Source organism: Protopterus annectens, chromosome 7.part1 (genome assembly GCF_019279795.1).
Source record: "Protopterus annectens isolate FY-2018-M chromosome 7.part1, PAN1.0, whole genome shotgun sequence".
In the NCBI taxonomy this organism is placed as follows: Eukaryota; Metazoa; Chordata; order Ceratodontiformes; family Protopteridae; genus Protopterus; species Protopterus annectens.
The window spans coordinates 36,242,671-36,263,604 of NC_056740.1; positions in this window are offsets into that span (position 1 = coordinate 36,242,671).

Here is a 20,934-nt window from a genome sequence, read left to right on the forward strand (position 1 = left end):
ATATTGCACAGTAATAATTGGACACCCTTTGATGAGGGCTTTATTAGTAGCTAATATTAGTGGTTGGTGGCAAGTGCTGTATAGTCTGGGTAAAAGGGGCACAGCTAGAGAACCTGTGCCAGCCTTCCCCAGGAGTGTCTGTGTGTGTGTATGTCAGCTACTTGGGCAGGGACACAAAGCATTGGTTGGACAGAAAGGGTACTCGAGGTTTTAGCTTGACCACTAGGCTGAGATCTGGACCCTATAGCTGTGCTACTGGGGAGTTTTATTGGGGAACTGGAGAGAAAGAGAGAAACCAGCCCCAGACTGACTGATCTCTGTGTGCTCTTAAGCAAAATTGTGCTTTTCTGTGCGTTTATTTGTTATCTTGCCTTATGTGGATGCCCCTCACTGGTGTTAGTGTTGAGGATTAAGGCTCCTTGATTGCTGGGCCAGTACACAGGTGTCACACTTATCATGCTTAGTTTTTATATCATAGTAATGTTCATAAATCCTTCTCCTTAGCATCCTTTTTGTTTTACCAATATAGAATGCATTACAGCATTCACATGTAGCCAAATACACTAACCCTTGCCTATTGCAATTAGAAAACGAAGTCCCTTTAATAATTCTGTTCCTACTTGTCAAAAAACATTTTCTTTGTGGGCAATATAGGTAAACTGGGCACACACACCACACTTAAACATACCCATCCTTTTATTGCCCTTAGTCGTAACCTTACATTCCATCAGGTCCTTTATACTCTGGGACCTCCTATAAGTTATATTAAGAGGATTCTTAAAAAACACATGTAAATCAGAAAACTGAGAAAATTTCCTCCATTCCTCCCTAACGATCTTGGTAATTATTTTGGCATCTGCATCATAATCAATGACAAAGGCATAATCCACATTATCATCCTTCTCAGCACTATTTTTTACCTTTGCTAACATTTTCACCAGCTTCTACCAGACCTATTATTATCAGTCAATAGTTATCTTTTCTACCCATTGTAACTTCTTCCTGTACCTGATCTATTAATTTTTCTGGATATTTCCTTTCATTAAACATACTCTTCAAATATCTACTTCCCTGAAAAAAAATCATCATCACTCGATATCATTCTACTTATACAGACATGTTGTCCTTTTAGTATATTCATTTTCTGCCCAAAGGGATGGCCACTTGTGTAATATAAATAATAGTTAGAGAAAGCATTCTTCCTATAAATCTTATAGTTAAACTTATCCTTAACAACTTTGGTAATAGACACATCCAAATAATTCATGACTTCCTCATTTATTTCATGGGCAAATTTTAGAAAATGGGTAGTTCATTTATATGCTTAATAAATTCCATTAACTTTTCTTTGAAATCCACCCACAAAATACAAATATCATCCAGGAATCTCTTATATAAGGCCCAAAATCCAATATAATTTGAATTATAAATATATTTCTTTTCCCATAGATAATGTATTAGGTTTGCAAAAGTGAGGGCACAACTAGCCCACATAGCTACTCTGGACCTCTGTTGGTAAAATTCTCCTTCAAAATGGAGAAAATTATTTTTAACACTAAATTCATAAGGTATACACAAACCTGAATATCATTCTCTGACATACATTTCCTTTCCCTTAACTCTTCTTCAAATCAAACTGTACCTACATTATAGGGTATACTGGTGAATAAATGCAACATATCTATGGTTACAAAAATAATCTCATTTCTATAAACCCTACTTTTAAGACTCTTTAATAGGTCCCATGAATCCTTTAAAATATTTTCATTTCCACCTCACAATTTGTTTATCTTAGAATCCAAACATTTGGCAAGAGGATGTATGTTGGACCCATTTTCTGCAAGTATTGGCCTAAGGGGTGATTTTCTTAATCATTGTGTACCTTCAGTATGCCAAACAAGGTTGGAATAATAGGGTCAGTATTGTATGAATAGTCAAAAACTTTTTATCTAACAAGGCCTCATGATGTAACTTTCTAAGAAAAAGTCTGTCTTATGATAGGCTAAATTAATTTCATTTTTAGATACTGTAGTGTACTTATGAGTATCATTAAGAAATTACATCATTTTACCAGTATAAATAATACTATCCATAAGCACCATCCCAATGCCCTTGTATGGCTTTATCACTCTAAGGTTCCTGTTTCCTTGACTATATCTTAATAAAAGTTTCTCTTCCACAATCAAATTAGACAAACTTATTTTCGGTAAACCCTTTCCTTACGTGACTCTCCAAAACCATTTCCAGGTTCTTTAATTGCGGATGTAAAGGAGGGATGTAGGTGCTTTTCTTATATAACTCACCCTCTTCTGTTTCAGGGTGTTTATTCCCAGCAAACAATATTTCAAAATTCTTCTTCATCAAAAAAATCTTTAAGTCTATCAATACTTTATTGATGCCACTCTTCCTTCTACAGACAAAAGTAATCCCTTAGAAAACAATGTAAAATACACATCAGTAAGTACCTCTTGACTATAATTATGAATCTTGTAGCTGCCTTTTATGTAGTTAACCCCTTCTTTAATTATTTGATGGCCACCTGGCATTAATTTCTCCCCTCCTTCTCCTGTTGGGTTGATAATAATAATTGGGGGGTGAATGGTTCTAAATCCATTTAGACCGCCTCGGGGGTGGGGGTATTCTAGAGGGTCTTGCAAATGCATTGACCTATCATCTCTAGAATTGTTCTGCTCAACCCCCCTTCCCCATTAATCACTTGTCTCGCTAACATTGGTTCTTTCCTAGTCCATCACTCTTCAAAAGAAAGTGGCTTTTTTGGTTTGGTGTATGCTCTCCTTTCCACATATTCTGTATTGTCCCTTTCTCATTGCTTAGTTTTCTTTTTTATCATGTTTGAGCACTTGTCATCAATACTCACCATAATATCATAATACTTTTTCTTTTCCTTATCAGCAGTAAAAAGCAAATCATTGACAATTCAAGTATTAACCTCTTGTATAAAAAATTAGGTTTCTTTCATTCTCCTTAATAATAGTTTTAACTATTTCTAATCCACATGCATCAAATATTTTCAAAAGTTTAGCATGAAACTCACATTGTTTGTATACTTAAACACTGTTAAGCCTTTAGGGACTATACATTTCTTAATACACTGTCCCAAATAAGCATTTTCAACCAATAATTTGTTATATTTCAACATAATTTCATGCAAAAACAAACAATTAGAATCATAAGTCTATCCATTTACAATAACCACATCTACAGAATTCTCTTAATTATCATTAGAGAAACTATAATTTGTATTTGACCAGTCAAACACTGGTGTGTTGCTACTTATTAGATTTGTGAAAATCACGCTAATTAGTCACCTTTTTGAAAGGTCCTTCTCAAACAGTCACCATTTAATTCTCCATGGACCCCATTCCTTCCAAGCATAGGGTCAGAAAGGTTAGAAAAGGGCTGCGATCCTGAAGAAAACTGCATCTCCTTAATTCTCTGCTGCTCAACCTCAATCTTGAAAATCAGCTGCTTCCATCTCACTCTCCTGCCTCTCTCTCCTGATTGGTCTCAACTGTTCTTCATTCCCATTGAGAGAGCTGCCATTCAAAGCTGAAGCTAAAGTTCCAAATGCAGTCCAAATGCAGAGGTAAGCAGTTCTACTTACTGTGAAAGCAGGCCAACTACTCAGCTCACCAGCAGTATTAGATTCCTTAAACGAATCCATAGTACGCTGAGACAGTCTGCTTCCACTATCCTCCATGAACCAAAAAGCACAAAAACAAGAAAGAAGTGTAACCCAAAAGGGAAACCATGTGAAGCAGTATGTCCAGTGCAAAATAAGAAATTTATTTAAACACTAGCAAAAAAATGTAACACTTTAACTGAATCACTGTGTTTTTATTTCAAGACTTCTTCAGTCTTAAGAATTTTTTTTTCATATAAAAAATGTTATGAAAATAAGTTTAAATTTTTTATATGCACCAACCTCTAATATTTATAAATTTAAAAGTTTTTCATCTCATATATATAGGATGCATTATTTATTTAGTTACAGCATCTCTTATATACAAGAAGTACTGTGATTATTTTTTTTAATTTGTAACTTGTTTTTTTTTGAGTGTTTGATTATTATTGGATGGCGTATACTTGATAGGTGGAGTTTTTGATATATAAATGTAATAGTTTTATGTGAAATTTTATCTGAGCAAGTCTTGAGATGAAAAAGCGGTGATTCATTTAAAGCGTTAAGTTTTTGCTGGCCTTTAAATAAATTGCTTATTTTGCACTGGACATACTGCTTCACAAGTGCTTTTGGATTTTAGCCCTAATTGTGAGGCAGTACAACAGCTTAGTTACCCCTAATTGTGAGGCATCACACCACTTTCATGGATTTTAGTATAAGCATTTAGCTAAAACCAAACAGCATGGTTTCAGATTGCTTGGCATTTCGTGGTAGACCTAAAGAGTTGAACCAAAGATAAAGTGGCCTGATGCAATTTTCAAATGTTAACTAATGCAGAAGTGGGGCAACTCTGAAATCTGAATAGACATGTCACAAACATAAAATAGTAATGGTAATGGCATGAGTATGGTTCTAGAATGTTAATGAAAAAGATATACAGGAAGGAATCAAGGACAGGGCCCTAGATGACTCACAGACTAAACTGCTGGGAATGTGATTGGAGTTCCATATTGACAACATGTGGGTGATAGTTAACAGTACATTAGTGTTTATGTAAGTAGGGCTTGTTACACTGCATAAAATGGTTTACTCAGGCTGATAAAGATAGTTGAAAAAATGAGTCCCCTTGATAGCTGCAAGTGAAAATAAGTTTAGTGAGGCAGAGTGCAGCAGTCAAAGTTGTGTTCTCCTTTCTGAAGTCTTGTTTTTAGGAGTTACGAAGGTCACAAAAGTAAAGAAGAAACAAATGTTGCAAAGATACAGCTCTTTTTTGTAATTTATGACAGTGAGGAAAGAAAAAAAGTGATATTTGAAGTGAGAAGGAAGAGGTTGTTTTGCTTTCACAGAGATATTAATGTATGTACCTTCCAAAGGTGAAGGAAAGTGCTACTGGTTATTGATGGGTTGATCACACATTGAAGGTTCTTGACCAGAAAAGCATCCCATTGTTTTAGGAATTTGGGGGCAAGACCATCTAAATATCCATAATACTGTGCAGCTTTTGTTAGGTATTTATTTATTACTTCTTGAATATTTACTTTTGAGAGGGAAACATTTAAAATGACATTGTTTAAGTAAAGTTCAGTATGGAAAATAATGTTAAATTAAGGTATAGTGGAGGCATCTGATATAATGGGAGCTTAAAGTTAATGACAGTGCACATGGCTGTGGTGCATGTGTGTACATGTTCAGTGATTGCCTACACCCTGGAACACAATGTCTACCAGGACACAACATGTCTGTGCAAGTATTATAAGCTCTTCAATGTCCTGTGCACCATCACTCACAGGTATACATACCATGGCTGCATGTGTTATCTGTGTGTCACATGGATTTCCATGTCTGATTGCAGTGTCTGTGTCTGTAGCAGATAATTGTGGACACAGGTGTAGCACATGCATGCTATGTACACACACGGGATGAGTGGTGCATGTGTACATGATGGAATACCAATCCTGGACATGGCCATTGTAACTGTATGGGGTGTAGTACCATTAGCAATCATCATCATGCATCATGTGGTCACTCAAGGCCACTAAAGTGTGCTAGACCACTGCCTAGCATGCTGTACCTGAACCGCAGTGCCGTGGCTAAGTTCACAATTAAACAGCCACGTTGCACAAGGGTGTGTAAGGTGCCCAATAGGGAGCATTGCCTAACATGACTGTGTTATGTGTTAAAAGGTGTTGCACAGCCCCATGCTAAGCCCCTACCCCTCAGGTATAATATGTGTGGTGTGTGGATGACATGTGGGATACTGAAGTGTGATCTGGCAGTGGGTGTCCGGTTACAACATGTGTAGCATGTTGAGGTGTACTGCGTATGACAAACATGTTATGTTGTGTACATGTGTGTCAACAATGCCTATCCAATGTGCAGTACAGTGTTGCCACATTTGTGTCTGATGCTCTGTGCATTGCATGTGATTGAGGCAGCTACTGACTTTACTGAGATGTTTAAAGTCTCACAGCAAACATGCACAGCATGCATTATGCGTAGGTGTGTTATGTGTATATGGCCTGGTTGACTTCTTTGAAACAGTCACCGAGGCCATTGACGAAGGGAAGGTGGTCCACACAGCCTATCTGGACCTCGCAAAAGCCTTCGATACAATACCCCACTCGGGCATTATAGATAAGCTCACCAGCTTAAATATAAACCCCTATGTCACTAGATGGGTTGCAAACTGGCTCAAGGACAGAACCCACATGGTTAAAATTGCTGGAGCCATGTCAGACTCCAAACCAGTTACAAGTGGCATCCCACAAGGCTCAGTCCTGGGACCTCTCTTGTTTGGTATATATTTCTCAGAGGTACAGGCCAACACGGAAGGACTGTGGCTGACCAAGTTCGCAGATGACTGCAAACTGGACGCCATAATCGACTCTCCAGCCGACACAAGCATCCTCCAAAAGGGCCTCATAGAAACAGACAACTGGTGCCAGAGCCTTGGTCTCAAGCTAAAACGCCAAAAAGTGTATAGCCATCCCCTTTGGCAAAAACAAAGTGCCCACAAATTACCACATAGGTGGTAATCCATTAAGTACAGAAGAAGTAATTAGGGACCTGGGGACCCAAGTTGATAGCAATCTCTCATTTGACAACCACGTGGCCAAAGTGGTTAGAAAAACATTTTATATAGCCCACCTAATCATGAAGGGATTCACATCTAGATTAGGGGAGGTCATCGTGCCTCTATACTCATCCCTCATCAGGCCCATAATTGAGTACAATGCCCCTTTTGGGATGTACCTTACCAAAACACCTGCAGCAACTGGAAAGACCCCAAAAGTACCTCACCAAGAGGATCAAAGGGCTCAAACAGATGCCATATGCTGCCCGGTTAAAGAAACTCCAGCTCTACTCAGTGGCATACCGCCTGCTCAGAGGTGACCTGTGCCTGACGTATAAGGCCATGTCCAACCCGGAATTAAGGGACATGCTGCACCTCAAAAAATCCAAATCCCATCGAGCTACATGCTCGAGAGACTTGAACCTCAGCACTGAAATAAATAGGACATGCTGGAGGGACAGATTCATAACCCAGAGGCTCCCTTCACTATGGAATAAAATCCCAGTCCAGGTTAGGCAGAGTCCCTCATTGACACTCTTCAAGAGGAATCTTGATGAGTGGATGGGAGATCATAGGTTTATCCCGGGTATCACTTCTGTGTCACTGTTAGACAGAGGCACAGTATACTAACCTCAAAAAAGGCCATAGCAAAATTAATTTAAAATGGGTGGTGAAAGCCAAACATACTCTGGCTAGGCTTATAAATGCCCTAGGGCAGATAGCCTAGTATGAACTATGAACCTATGAACCTATGAACACCTCACCTATGACATGCACATTTCAATACCAACTTTAAAGTGTTATCACACTCAACAGCATGTGTCATCTGCCCTGCTGTCACACCAGAGGGACCTACAAGAATATGACACAGTTTGTCAGTTGCCACAACTGTAGCATTGCTACTGTGAGTGTGCTAAACTACAGTAGAACAACAGGCATAGGTGTACAGATACTATTCACAATATCAGTATTGCACACAATAGGCAGCACAACTGCTAAACACAGTACACATCTCACATATGCATAATCTAACAATACAGGTAACAGTAGTCTACAGCTAGGTCATGTTACCTGCACGCTCCATGTCATCATGCTGGGTGTCTCCGGCCTCCATGATGACACATGTGTGTTGTGTTTGCTGCTGTAGGCCAGGAGCCACCACACTTAGGAGCAGTTCCTCCACTCTGGTAAGGGGGGGATGTATGGCCACCCCACCACCTGTGGCAAGCTGTTGTCTAAGGATATCAGACGGATGACGACGGACATGTCTAATTAAATCACTGCAGTGATGGCGTACCTGCTCATATGTATGCCTATGTTATTTACCCGATGAACAAGATCTTGCCACAGTGCAGTACACTCCTGCTGGTGCTGGCTGGCCCTGGAAAACAGCAGGGTATAGTGCTGAACGAGGCTGTGGTGGATTTCCTGTTCCTCTGCGGCTGTGTAGGAGGGATTCCTTTGATGAGCAATTAGCCTGGAAGACAAGTAAACGATATGTGTGAGCAAGTCATGTGGCACACTTAATATTATACAGTACAGATATCAGTTAACTGCCATATATAGCATCTGTTCGTCTGTCAGAGGATACACACATTCAATACCACATATCAGTGCTCAGCCCACAACTGGCTGACAGTGCCTGCCACACTCCATATAACAAACCAGTATATACCAGTACTCGGCACAGTGTTTGGGATCCAATGCACAGCCTTGCCACGGGGGTACATATCAAGCTAATACATGAAGAAATATGTCATCCATTACAATGAATGTGAAGTACAGTTATAGTATAACCAGTAACCCACACTAGTCATTGATGCCATACCCCTACCTAACATATGTGCACAGTTGTTAATATAGCTGGCATACTGCTGTAACAGAGTATACATGTTGCTAGGTACACACGCAAACCCTGCAACGCACATGTGATTGTGGACATGGTACAGGCATCATTACACACACATCAGACATTCATACAACACACAAATGTATGCTGACACAGATGAACATTTCCTGTGTACCTTACAGTACTGTGTGCCCCTACTTACAGATACCTATGCCTGAGGTATGTAATCTGTGCAGACTACAGGAAACACACAAGATAGTGTTACCAGGGAATGTGAACATACACCATACTGTGCTGTCCATATATATCTGTATATATATCTATATATCTCTATATATATCTATATATCTCTATATCTATATATGTATATATCTATATATATGTATATATGTATATATATATATATATATATATATATATATATATATATATATAGATATATATATATATATATATATATATATATATATATATATATATATATATATATATATATATATATAGACATATATATATATACATATATATATATATATACATATATATATATATATATATATATATATATAGATATACATATAGATATACATATATATCTATATATATATATATATCTATATATATATATATCTATATATATATATATATATATATATATATATATATATATATATATATATATATATATATATATATATATATACACACACACACACATACTTGTAAACATCCATTGCTGTACATATACATGCACATATAGGCACATATACTGCCCACCTTTCATGGTGGGAATCTCAATTATGAAACAGTTGTGAGACATACAATCATGTAATAATATTGCACAGTGTTGTGCAGAATGCATTTCGCTGTCCTCAGGCCGTATAGCTGTAGCAGACCTCACTGGCTGTAACTCAGTCCCGCAGCATTTAATCACCACATGACATATACCTGCACTGCTTGCTGTTTTCAATGCCACACACTACAACCTACATAGATATGTGCACATAGCAACCTTCAAATACATATATATGTCCAGCCTTCACTAACAGTTGCAGTATGTCCCTTGCCCTATGCACATCTGCATATACATACGGACTGCTACCACATATGGAGGGTTCACAGTATGTAGACTACCCTTCAGACACATAATTCGGATGCCAGAAAATACATCTCTGTTACATACCTTACCTTTGTATTTCTCACCTCTGTCTGTTATACCCGTTGAAGTTTTTTTTTTTTTTTTTTTTTTTTTTTGGTTGGTGTCTCCAACTGCCTCTGTTTGTTTTATTTTTTGTTTGTTTGGTGTTCCCAACTGCTTCTGTTTGTTTTATTTTTTTTTGGTTGGTGTCTCCAACTGCCTCTGTTTGTTTTTTTTTTTTTTTTTTTTGGTTGATGTCTCCAACTGCCTCTGTTTGTTTGTTTTTTTTTTTTTTTTTGGGTTGGTGTCTCCAACTGCCACTGTTTTTTTTTTTTTATTCTGGTTGGTGTCTACAACTGCCTCTGTTTGTTTGTCTGTCTGTCTGTCTCTCTCGCTCTCTCCCTTTCCAGTTGCTGCAATGATATTATTGCATGTGTGGACAGCAAGTAAAGGCTGCTTTTGTAGGTATCTGCACATGTACATGTGATGGCCTCTGCACCAGTTGGTGCCCACCATTTAGTAATTGCATGCAGCCTGCTGTGTGGTAATTGCAGTTCTCACTGTGATTTCAGGACACTGCTATAAAATGATAGGTTAGGTAGGCATAGAGCTTTCAGTTTTACAAGGTGGGGACCATGCTTGTTTGATGTGGACACTGTTGTGTCAGTCAGAAGGTTGGTGTATGTCTCATATCTGAAGCTGGGTTGTAGCCAGTGAAATGCATGTTGTACTGAAACCTGACTGTTGCTTCTTCCAATACACTCTTCTCAGTGTGCAAGTTTACTCACACCTCCTAATGCTAACACTGGATACATGGGAGTATGTACTTTCATTTGGAATTAGGGAATTAACTGGCATACAACAGTAGTTATTGCAATGTATTCCTATGGCTTTCCTATTTTCCCTTTACATTCACTCCTTGTAATGCATGTTATATTACTTTCAGCACCAAATTATTGTATATCTGCTGTGGCTTAGTGGTACATCATGCATACTGGTGAGTCTAAGGTGTGGAGTTTGAGACTGACAAGGGTGTTTTATTTTGCTGCTGAGCAGTACAAGGGCCTTGTCATACAGAGTGACTAAGGCACTTTTAAGCAGTTGTGAGCGGGTTTGCGTAGGTTTGCGCGATGCTTAGCGATGCTAGCTACGCTTAGCTTAGCTTATTGTATTTTAGCAATACTAAGCTAAGGTTAGCTTAGCTCATTTTATGTTAGCAATACTAAGCTAAGCTTGGCATAGCTTATCATATCTTAGCAATGCTAAGCTAAGCGTACACATGTGCACATTGGTGCAAACCCGATTACTACTGTTTACAAGTGCTCACTCCCGCTAACCCCCGCGCTCAGGTCTTTGACAGAAAAGTAATTGGGGAGATAGGAATGTGGTGATAAAGGGTGCACAAAGAGGGGAAGACAGTAGGGAAACCAGCTTGGGATGTACATGATGGGTGTGGAAAAGGTCCATAGCTGCCCATTTCTTTACCAGCAACAGCTGTGCATATGCAATACATTAGGTGGGATATTTGAAACCTTCCACCCCTGAGAGAGGGGTGAGGATAACTAAGTATGTTGTACTACCAATTATGAATATCAGGCACATGCACTGTTTGTGAACTGTTATACTGTCATTAGTACATTACTCACTTCTGAACAGTTTGTTGTTTGTGTTGACATTAGCACAGTCTGCTCAGGACAACTGGACATATTTCTGTACTGTGTATGCCTACCTACACCCTTGGTTGTGCCTGACTACACGGTATATAGTACCTTTGGGTAGGGGTGCAGAACTGCAGAGTGCATTATTTATTATTGTGTGATGTTTATCTTACTGAACATGAAGAGTTGCTGTGTGCCTGTAAGTCTATGAAGGCTTGTCATCTGTCTGAGTAACTCCCACCTGTGCACATATCCAGATGGTAGACAGAGGTCAGTCTAGTATTCTTTGACTGTGCACCACAGCAGTCTTTTCAGCACCTGAACAATGGCATTGTCATAGGTGGTTGCTAGCAGTACATGGCTACATCCTTTGATATTTCTGTGTTGTACTTCTACATAAGGGCATGCTTGTGGGATTCATTCTACAGCTATTTGCAGAGTGTGTAACAGCAGTCAAGCTGATATACCTGTGTGTTTCTGACTCTTTCAGGCCTCAGATACTCTCACATATATATTTGAACAGCCTCAGGGAAAGGTACATATAACTGGGTAACACCTGTGATATAGTTCAGACATTTTGCAGTTCAGACTTTGGGGGATTCAGAGCATATGTATTACTACACATTTTCTGACGTGCAAGTGGTGTCTACTCTCACTTATTGACATTTGTCATTAAGTGAGATTGAACACTTGTCTGCCTACTGTTAGTACATTTCACAGGGAGTCAGAGGGGAACAGCTAACATTTGTTTACAAATCAGGGTCATCACTGTAGATCAGTCACTGTTGGGAGGTCTGGCCTGTGACCTATGCAAATATGCCAGTGTTTATCCTGCTCTGATACTGTGTGGGGTTTGTAAGCTGCTACTGTAACCTTATTCCCTACTAGCATGGCTGATTCTTTTTTCACAGTCATGTCATGCAATTCCACAACACCTGCTGGTTAAGGCCCAGAGAACAAGATTTGTGTTATGCCATTCCTATTTTCCCTTTACATTCACTCATGGTAATGCATGATATATTGCTTTCAGCACTGAGTTATTGTATATCTGCTGTGGTATAGTGGTACTTCATACAGACTGGTGTGTCCAAGGTCCCCGGTTCGAGACTGAGAAGGGTATTTTATTTTGCTGCTGAGCCGCACAAGGGCCTTGTCATACAGAGTGACTAAGGCACTTTTAAGCAGTTGTAAATGGGTTTGCGTGGGTTTGCGCAATGCTTAGCAATCCTTAGCTAAGTGCACACAAGCTTACACCCGCGCACCTCCCGCTAACTACTGCTTAAAAGTGCTTACTCCCACTAACCCCCGCGCTAATGTCTTTTAAAGAAAAGAAAATGGGGAGATAGGAAAGTGGTGAAAAAGGGGGCACAAAAAGGGAAAGTCAGTAGGGAAACCAGCTCAGGATGTGCAGGATGGGTGTAGGGAAGGTCCATAGCTGCCCATTTCTTTACCAGCAACAGCTGTGCATATGTATGAAATTTGATGTGAAATTTGAAACCTTCCACCCCTGAGAGAGGGGCGAGGACAACAAAATATGTTGTACTGCCAATTAGAATTATCAGTTTACATGTCCAGTGGACATGTGTGCGAATTGGGCAGCTATGTATGGGGCATAATTTTTTGGTGGGAAAAGATTGCCCTTTTTTTTAATTTTTTTTTTCAGGTGAGAGTGGAATGTGAGGTAGAGGAAGTAGGTATATTTGGGGAGGTAGGTTGGGGAGGTAAACAGACAAGACAAACAAGATGCATACAGGGGCAGAGTTTGACACATGGGGTGGGTGAACACAATTGATGGGGAAGGATGTTTGGAAATCGCAAGCCCATGAGCCCACAGATGGTAACAGTGGAACTGAGATCCCCACCCATGGGCAGTCACCACTGCACCTTCACAGCCACGAGGGTGGCTGTGCTGGGGGCTGAGTAGGATGGGCAGGCTCACCTGAGAGATGTGCCACTCTCACCTCAAGCTGGCATAGGGGATCAGCGACTGAGCACTGGATCTCCCTACGCACCACAGCCTGGACCCTACAAAGGGTGACGGGTGCCCCTTCTCCGCCCACGCTAGCACGGGGGGGGGACACGAGCCCCATCCCCTGCAGCACTTCCACCTGAAAGTGGCACAGGACCAATGAAGGAGGGGAGCCCGGGCTGGGCACCGGAGCTGCTGGTGCCAGGTGCACTCGCCAACTGAGGAGGGACAGGTGGGTCCGCTGGGACCGGCCTTCCCATAAGTTCTGTGATTAGGTGTGCTTAATTACAACATAAACAACAGCATTCCAGATTAGTTGTAACAGCATGCAGTAATATTCCCATTAACCCAACACACCAAGGTTCCAACAGTTGAACAGCAAGCATAACACATGCATATACTGAACGACAGTGGATATTCCAATAGCATGCAGGGATGTTTGGTAGCAACAGGCCACCATGAACGTGGTGTTTGAACAGGGCACATGCATCAACATCAATGCAAATATTTATAAAACAATAGGACATATGTCCCAACAAATATTTAAGGTTACACATACCCATTGAGGTGTGGAATTGCATGGTTTATGCACATACAGTAGGGTGTAGAAAAAACCTCAGTTAACATCTTATAATGATCTTTTAGTCTACACTACATTCCCAGTGACTGCAAGTGTATATCCCATACCTGTATTATTACACTTGCCACCATACATTAGGTTGTGTCATGGGTTTGGCTAGTTCAATATATGTCTGACCCCATATCTGACATACTAACTGTCCAGGAGTCAGGTGTTACTGCTACATATTTCTTGTTTGCATTTATATTTCTTTATCTACATATCTGGGATGTTTTCACATGACATTTTCACTTCAATTTGTACAGAACCCTACATTTCTTAACACACACTCACATTTCTGGTGAATAATTACATGCTACATGTGTGCCAGGTTCACTTATTCATGCCAGCCAGTAACTGACTATTGTGGACTGTATATATGTTTCACAGCTACTAGCACTTCCATCACCCACTTTATATGGGACTGCATAACTCTGGGTTATCAGCACATTTTCAAACAGTACTGTTTGTATAATGCAAGGGTACAACAACTTTTCAGACTCTGTAACACAGACACACTCTGGGTTTTAGACCTTTATTAATGAAATTGCACACTTTTCCACAGGCTCACTCCTTTATTTGTTTTAACGGTGTTTATGGCAGACAAGTTCAAGACATATTATACCTTTATTAATAGGTTAGAACAATCGTTTTTCAGGCTCACTCACTTATGTTATATGACAGTGCCTGAAGGGATATTATTCCAGACATATGTTACCTTTCTTAATGGGTTACTACACTCTTTTTCTGCCTCTCTGACATTTCTATCTGACAGTACATGCAGAGAACATATTCAGGCAATTCTATGGCTGTTTTATTGAACTACAACACTTTCTTTCATGCTCTCTCCCATATTTTATATAACAATACATGCAGAATAATCACTAACCTGCCTGGTGGCGCAACCTTAGCAGCCTATCAGCATAGGCTTGCTGATTCGCAGCACAGTCACCTGCAGCTGTAAAGTAAATGAAGGGATATTGAGACATACCTATCCGTTATACATACTCCATTATCAATTCTTACATACTGTATTCCATGGCTACATACTCAGTTGTGGGGCATTCTGCATCCCATGGGCTTCCTGTATTCACTGGTTCAGGCGGTACTGCTTTCATCTCTTCAGGTCTGCATGGTGGTGACGGACCTGCTCACCAGTCCGGAGAACACCTGTGGCACTGGTGAGGTCATGAGCTAACCGGTTCCAAGCCTCTGCCTTGTACTCCGTCCCTTGGAACTCGCCCTGCAGGAGTCTTGTCTTGTGATGGTGGACAAGGAGCCAAACCATCTATTTGGACTCCTCGATGCCCCAGTGTTACGCTTGGAAGCTTGAACCCTCTCCTGCACCTGCCATTCTGACTGCAAATGTGAGCTACAATCAGTTATGGCGAGTATTCCCGCCTATGGGGCTTAAATATGCTGCATTTCCTGCACTTTTTTGTGATTGGCCATTTTGTAAAATTTTCGGCTGACTGCAGACCTGCTTAGTAATGGTTAAACTACCATTCGTAAGTTTATGAATGTTAATAGTGGCTGCTTCCCCTATGTCGTCATGGCTTAGTGGTTCTGTACTTTGATTATGATGCAAAGGGTCCTGGGTTCGAACCTTGTCATTCTTTTATTTTAATACTGTCTAGACAGGCTAGGGGGTGTGGCTGTGTTTAAGCAACTTAGCTCTACATTGCTCCCCGGTGCCCTGGTTGGCGCGGCGCGCACGTCCATGCAAATACATTGCGCTATTACACCATGGGCAACTCTGTTTAGCTGGATAAAGCACTATTAAACTATGGGCACCTCTGTTTAGCTGGGTGAAGCACTATTAAACTATGGGCAACTCTGTTTAGCTGGATTCAGCGCTATTAAACTATGGGCACCTCTGTTTAGCTGTGTGAAACGTTGCTTAACACCAGGCTATCTGGGTCCTTTAAAAATATATATTTTGTTCACCGATACATTGGCCATGTCACTGCTTTTAATAAAATTTTAATCATATATGTCTGGTATTATTTCAAATACTTATTTAAACATAAATAAGTGGTGGGACTCAAACCGTGCATGCCTTCACTTTGTGCATACGCTCTGCCATTACACTATGGTAATTTGGTGTGATTTGTATAAACATTCTTTCTTATGCTCATCCATGTCAGAATTGCTAACTTCAGCTAAGCAATGGGCACACCCGCGCACACATGCGCAAATACGGGCAGCTATATCGTGGATTTAAAAAAATATATATAATTATTTACTTTATATAAGTGTGATGGGGGTTTACAGTGTCAGGGAGTGTGGTGTTGGGTGCAAGTACATTTGAGCGAACTCGCTCTTGTGTATTGACATTTTGCTTTTTATAACCTTGCAGGGGCGTGCACATTTCGACTGCTAAGCAGTCGGACATGCCCCCTGATTTCCTACTCAGTCCGTGTAAGAGTTACGGTTGAGTCAGCATGCCCTCATGAATATTCATGGCACGCTGACATCAAACTGTTCAACTGCAGCCTCCGAATAAGACTTATTAAGTCTTACACAGAGGATTAGTGAATCCGGGGGATAATATATACCTGATCATCAAGTTAATTACTAAAAGGTTTGTCAAGATACTTTCAAAGAATGAATGAATGAATGAATGAATGAATGAATGAATAAATGAATGAATGAATAACAGTACAGTTCTATAATATATCCATACATAAACCACTAACAGGTTTTACAAGGTAAATTCAAATACTAAAGAAAGAGGTGGCAATAAATGTCACAGTATGCATGCACTGGCTGTATAGAGGGATAAAGCTCTGACTATGGCCCAGGCAAACTGAGTTTGAATAGTGAGTGATTTACTTAATGATGCAGGCAGGGAAGACGAAAATGCCCATTCTGGGGGAAGTAGGGAAGTGCACTTGCCTGGGGCACACTTGAAAGGTTAATTTGCCTGGTGCAGACTAGAGAAACAACCTTCTGATGCTGCCTGGGGAGGACAAGGCATCTTGTTAGTATAAGTCATTTACAAAAGTGAAGGGTGGTTTAGCTCTGATGCCCATTGCACATCACACTCTCAGGGTGCTACTGGCCATGTCGGGGGTAGAGAATTAATAAAAAACACTCCCTCAGCAGCAATATTACGCTGTACTGTGATGCCTTGAACTCCTGACAAGCCCCGACTATTGGTCTGAGCACAAACAAGGGTGGCAGTTGAGTTCTGTAGACCCAGTGGTCAAAGAAGGGCCTAACAGCAGCTGATGGTCAGGTGTAACAGAGCCAGAAAAGAGCCCCAAAATTGTAAATACAGAAATATTCATAATCCCGAATTTATAGCTATCTTCCCCATCAGAAAATCTTACTATGATGCTTAAAATAATCTTTACACCCATTGTATTTGCAAAAACAACACACACACTGCCCTGTAGATTCATAGACATGAAAAGGGGAACTCTACTGCTGATCATGTGGCCTCCTAAAGTGGTTCAAAATATCACCAACACTAGTTTGGTTTTTAATGATGTTGAAATTACTTCTTTTCAATGCTGGAGTGCCCTGTTTTCTTCTGGTTATTGATTAACAAAGTTGTAAAAGGAAAAGGTGAGTTTTATATATTTATTGTAAACCTAATCCCTTCTCTTCAAGTTTAAGCGACCTTACTGGTAATATTCATAGAAATATGAGTGGAGAGGCAGAGTACCTACATGGGGTTGCTGTAGGTCTTTTCCCTCACTGTAAAAAAAATATTTTTTTTGCAGAATGATTTGGTTTTATGATTAGAAGTGTATAAAGATATTTTTGCTGTGACTATTTGTACTATGACTATGCAAAATGCAATTAACATTAATAAATCTTACCAAATGTGTAGTAATAAAACCTTTATCCCGCTGTTAAAAGGCAACAATGACAAAATAAATACATTACAGCAAAACATTAAAAAAATAAACAAAAACATTTACTATACCTAACAGCAAGGTCCAGGAGAAATGCTCACTGTACTGAAGTAGCCTTATGCCTCTCACCTTGTGAAACATCTCATTCTCTCTACTCAATCCATCTTATTTTGTAAATTATTCATATATAACACTCCAATGCATGCATGTGTATGATAGGTGTCAACCTTACTTTGTCTGTACTAATGATCAACTCTCATAGTGTTGATCAGTAGTGTATGACTTCAAGAGGGAGCAATAAAAACAGATGTTATATCTCTGAAATGTAATTTTTTTGCTCTGATAGTGTAATATAAAAGATGGTATAAATAAATAAATATATATATATATATATATATATATATATATATATATATATATATATATATATATATATATATATATATATATACATATATTATAGATAGATATATCAGTAGCAGAGTATGTGGCACCTCATGACGGGGGGGGGGGGGTTGCTTTCCTGCACCAGAAGCTGGTATGTGTATTTTCATTGTTTTGAGTGTTTGCAATGTTGTATCATAACTGTATTGCTGTTTTATAATGTGATCTGAAAATTGTCACAATTTTATAATTTTATTAGGAAACAAGTGATCTCTTTCTCTCTCTCTCATATATGCACACACACATACACACACACACACACACACACACACACACACACACACACACACACACACACACAGATATAGCTATATCTATATATTTATATATATATATATATATATATATATATATATATATATATATATATATATATATTTATATATATATACAGAGATAGATAGCTGCAGTGCATGACAGCAAACACCCAAAAGCTTTTGATCCTGCCAGCTGCTCTGCTGATTAGATTACAGTACAGAGGGTCTAAGAGTTTGTCCTTTCCCTGACTGTTGCATGATCTTGGAGTTTTTATATATATAGCTAGCATGGGGTTTGTGGGATGAAGGGGATCTTGCCCCAACACCCCCCCCCCCGTGCATAAAATAGCAGTTTTTTTGGATTTTAATTGCTCTGGTAAAGAGGATGAATTTTTCAGATATATGTTTTCTGTAACTTTATTGCACTTTCATGGTTTCAACATAATGTTTTTTTACAAAAAAATAGACTCTGTGCTTGGGCAAACTATGCCATGCATCCAACATGCCTGGAGACAACCAGCCCCTACACAGCAAATAAAATGTTGCCACTGTAGAAGGTAAACAGATGGTCATGTGAAATTTCCAGCTATGGTAGTGCTGAATCAGACAAATTTTACCCTAAAATTTTGAGGGTGTGAAATCCCTTCTTTGCTGCTCTTCTGAATGCATTACAAATTGTTTATTTCCCACTTTAGCAGTCCATGAACTTTGGAAAATTTCCACCATAATTCCCATTCCTTAGTATGCACTAGTTAATTTGATAAACTTTTATCATACCTGCTGATTGTCCTCATAGATTCATAGGTTCATAGGTTGGTACTAGGCTATCAGCCCTAGGGCCTATAGAAGCCTAGCCATAACAATTCCCTGGCTGTTTCTTCCCACACTATTTACTCCTTCATTTCCTTCCATTGTTGGACAGGATTCTGAAGCAAACAGTTGCCCTGTAGCTAAGCATACTGATTCACATGGAAAACTCTCATCCCAGCAGCATAACTTTAGGAAATAATACAGAAAGACCACAGTTCTGCTAACCTTCACTAACTATTTACAACTTGCCATTGAATTAGGACAACAAACTGGTGTAGTCTTCTTTGATGTAGCTAAGATATATGATTCAGTGAATCATGATCTGGATGTCCATGAATTGCTCCTATATATATATATATATATATATATATATATTTTATGTATATATACATATATATATATATATATATATATATATATATATATATATATATATATATATATATATAGATAGATAGATAGATATACATACATGGCTAGCCACCATGCAGTATGAACCTTGGCTCTAGATGATTGTTAATGTCAGGGGCGGCTCGTGCTATAGTACTGCAGGACTGCATCCCCCCACCTGTAGAAAGAAAAAAGAAAAGAATAAAAAAAAATTGCGAGTCCCCCCATCTGTAGAAAGAAAAAAAATTGTGAGTCCCAGAACTCCACTCATGCATGCTTGGAGTTCCTGGTACTCAAAACTCCAGACTGCTGTGTTAGGCAGTCTGGATAGGGAAGAAAGGGATCTCCACCCTGCCAGCCCAGAATTCTGTGTGGTGATGACCGCACAGGCTGGAAGGACACTGGACTGCATCGCCCGCAGGCTGGAGGCTCCAGCCTACTCTTGTCTCATGGGGAAACCAGAACAGCTTACCTGGGCTGCTACGGAGGACGGACAGTTGATCTGTATAGAGTGGGCTGCTGCAGAGGACAGATTCAGGCTGCTATGGAGGACAAACAGATTTTGATCTGCTGCTATGGAGGAGGAGGATGAATGGAGTTTGTTCTGCTGCTATGGAGGTTGGGTGTGTGATTCAGGACTGATCTGGCTGCTACGGAGGATGAATGGTGTGTGTGTAAAATTGCTACATACTAGTGGCTAGAGAGAACACACGGTGGTGGGTAGAGTATACTCAGGCTTGAACCCTGTACCTTGGGTGCAGGTAGTAACTGCCTGAATTCACTACCCACCACCATTTGTAAAAAGTTTGCAGATTTTTGCATCATATTTGGTCTGTACCTCATAAAATCTGTAATTACTGTTTGTTTGTTGTTCCAGGCAGTCAGTAGTGCAGTGGTGCACTGGTAGCATTGTTGCCTGGCAACTAAAGGTTCTCTGCTTTGATTCTTGGCTGGGGTGCTTTCTGTGTGGAGTCTGCATGTCTTCCCATCTTACAAAGACATGTGTCTGGAGTGTTTCTCCCTGCTCTGCTGAAAATTGGCTTTTGTTCCAAGTCAGACTTTCCTGGTTAACAACTGTTAAATAAAAATAACAGGCATTTCAATTTCAGACTTCATATTCTTCTGAAAGTATATGACCTTTTATTCTAGCAATTTTTTAAATTTATAACATGGATATTTGACATTTGTCCTTATTTTTTGAGACTGTATTCCCCCATT